The 3,207-nt window shown below is 40.8% G+C and overlaps 1 long non-coding RNA gene and 1 pseudogene across 1 annotated transcript in view; one reads left to right on the top strand and one right to left on the bottom strand.

Annotated features, from left to right (window-relative positions):
- LOC115295867 overlaps positions 1 to 3,207 on the top strand; it is a 4,828-nt gene that overhangs the window by 943 nt on the left and 678 nt on the right. The gene's annotated exons all lie outside the window — the stretch shown is intronic.
- LOC115295865 lies at positions 1,672 to 2,061 on the bottom strand (annotated as a pseudogene).

Below are 3,207 nucleotides of genomic sequence, written 5' to 3'. Positions count from 1 at the left end.
TAAGTTGAGACAAATGAGCTGGAGAAGAAAATTCCCTTTCCACTGCCTTTCCTTTCATATCCCAAACCTCAAGGTTAATAACTAATCATCAAAAATATTTTTTATGTGTTTTTTATTTTTTATTTTTGAGAGACAGAGAGAAAACACGAACAGGGGAGGGTCAGAGAGAGGGAGATACAGAATCTGAAGCAGGCTCCAGGCTCTGAGCTGTCAGCACAGCGCCCGACGTGGGGCTCAAACCCATGAACCTTGAGATATTGACCTGAGCCAAAGCCAGATGCTTACCAACTGAGCCACCCAGGCGCTCTACCAAAAATATTTTAAGAACAATCCATTACATGGGGCGCCTGGGTGGTTCAGTCAGTTAAGTGTCCGACTCTTGATTTTGGCTCAGGTCGTGATTTCACGGTGAGATTGAGTCCTGGGGTAGGGCTCAGCGCTGACAGTGCAGAGCCTGCTTGGGATTCTCTCCCTCCCTCTCTCTCTCTTCTCCTCCTCTGCCCCCCAAATAAATAAATAAAAACTAAAAAAAATAAACTTCCTAAAAACAAGAAAAAGGGAACAATCCATTACAAAGCCCCATCCCTCCAGTCTGCACCCCATACCCCCTCCCCTTCTCAAGGAGCTTATTCTTTGGGCTCTGCTCTTTCCCGAACCATCAGTCTTTCTCACTCTTCCAAATCATTCCTGCCTACATACAAACAAAACACACAGTAACAAGTGCTTATCGCACATAATGAGGTATATGACATAGTTTTTCATTTTTAAAATTTAGTAGATATGTGATACTTTTTTTACTTCACTTTAATTTTTGAGATTCATTCCATGTTTATACGTACATTTGGGCTTCTTCATGCCATTCATATATAAATTATTCCCAGTTTATTTGTTTCCTTCCTAAAGAACAATTCGGTTCTGTCAAACTTTGCAGCAATGGGCACTTCTAGGGCTATCGCCGTGTGAAAGTTTCTCTAGGGTGGTTACTTAGAATAGGAATCTCAGACCTAGTGGAAGTATGTTTTTCTTTAGTCTTACTAAAAGTGGCCTAATTTACAGTCACATTCACATTAATAATGTACATTTGCACAAGTTCATGAAAGCCATATTTCCCCCCATTCTCCCTAATAGTTCATATCACCAGATTTTTAAATATTATCAGTCATATGAATGGAAAATAACACCTTGTTTTAATTTGTAAACTTTCCCTGATGGTAGTGAGATTGAGCATCTTTTTACGTATTCGTTGGCTATTCAGATTTTTCTCTTCTCTAATTTGCCAGTTTAACCATGCTAGCACTTTGGGTTTACGATGGATGCCCTTGCATTCTTATAAAATAGTTTAAAAAGAAAATCACATGCACACATTCCCTAAATAATATATTGACTCATTTTGTTCTTGAAATATATGTAAATGATGTCATGTTATAGGTCTTACTGCTGAGTATAGTCTCTGGCGATGACTCATGCTTTCACTCAGTAACAAAGTTCTCAGATTCACTTACCTGTAGCTGGTGAGTTATGCTTCATCTATTTCTTTTACTGCTCCCAATATTCCACAGTGTAGGGATACCATAATTTATTGTTTCAGAAGAAAAATGATTTTATTATGTCTTTTTTGAATGCTTTTATTTTTTGGCCAATATGTATATTTCTTCAGCTGTCCGTACAATTTTATTTTCTCCCTTCAATCATAATTATGTATATCTAAACTTTGTTTTAATTGGAGGGTCTATAAACACAGGCTTATCCAGCACAGTGTCAGGCAAGGCAAATACTACTTCTTGAAATGGTTCCACCATGGAACCTCTGGGCATCCAACCCATGTCATCGCTTTGCCTGGCTTTACCTCAACTATACTGTGCAGCCACGTCATTGAATCCAGACTTTAACTTTTCCTTGGCTTCCATGACTTTCCCATGTTTTTCACATAGAACATGTCTGACCTTTACTGCACTGCCACCACCTTTGGGACCCTGAGCCTTCTTTGTCAGAATGGCCACTCCCAGAGGCTGCGTCCCCTTCCCTCCCTTTCCTAGAACCACTTTTTCCTTTAGGTGGCATCTTCAAAACTTAGAGCTAATCCACATATATATATGTGTATACACACACACACACACACACTTAATTTTTTTAGGTTTATTCATTTTTGAGAGAGCAAGCGTGTACCAGCCAGGGAGGGGCAGAGGGAGAGAGAGAGAATCCCAAGCAGGCTCTGTGCAGTCAGTGCAGAACCCGATGCGGGGCCTGAACTCATGAACTGTGAGATCATGACCTGAGTCGAAACTAAGAGTTGGATGCTCAGCTTACTGGGCTACCCAGGCGCCCCTCTAATTGAAATACAGTTGACACACATATTACATTAGTTTAAGGTGTACAAAGGAGTGATTCACCTTGTCTATATGTTATGCTGCGCTCACCACAAGTGTAGCTGCCATCTGTCACCACACACCACTGTTACAACACCGCTGACTTATATTGTCTATGTTGTGCCTTTCTTCCCCATGACTTACTCAGTTCATAACTGGGAGCCTGCATCTCTCACTCCCCTCACCCCTATACTGTAGTTAAAAAAAAATTTTTTTTTTAACATTTATTCATCTTTTGAGAGACATAGAGAGACAGAGATGAGCAGAGGAGGGGCAGAGAAAGGGGGGGACACAGAATCCGAAGCAGGATCCAGGCTCCAAGCTGTCAGCACAGAGCCTGATGTGGGACTCAAACTCATGAACTATGAGCTCATGACCTGAACTGAAATCAAATGCTCAATGCTTAACTGACTGAGCCACTCAGGTGCTTCCTGCTTTTATTATTTATATACATATATATTTACTATATATAATATAGTAGCGTTATATATTAGTATTTATATTAATATTTTTTACTATATTGGAAAATGTATTTATGAACCATCTTTCAAGTATATTTAAGCCAAAATTTCTCAGAGGGTGTGGGGAGCTGCCAGAAGAACAAAGATCAGCCACCTGCAGGCAGGGCAGTGTTGCCCCTCAGGCGCTGTGCTAAAACTTCAGTTTGGTTCCTCCTTTACCCTAGCCTTTATCACTTGACCCTGTTTCTTAGCAACTGACCTAGGTCAGCTGCCTTGCTTCCCGCCTTCTACCCTTTATAAGATGTGTGTGTTCTCCCAATAAACGAGGCTTGATCAGAGACTTTGTCTTGCCTCCATTCTCTGTGCTCCCTGCCCTACCC

Source organism: Suricata suricatta, chromosome 7, assembly GCF_006229205.1.
Source record: "Suricata suricatta isolate VVHF042 chromosome 7, meerkat_22Aug2017_6uvM2_HiC, whole genome shotgun sequence".
Taxonomy (NCBI): domain Eukaryota; kingdom Metazoa; phylum Chordata; class Mammalia; order Carnivora; family Herpestidae; genus Suricata; species Suricata suricatta.
Note: the sequence above shows the minus strand (reverse complement) of the source record. Positions and strands in the feature narration are given on the sequence as shown.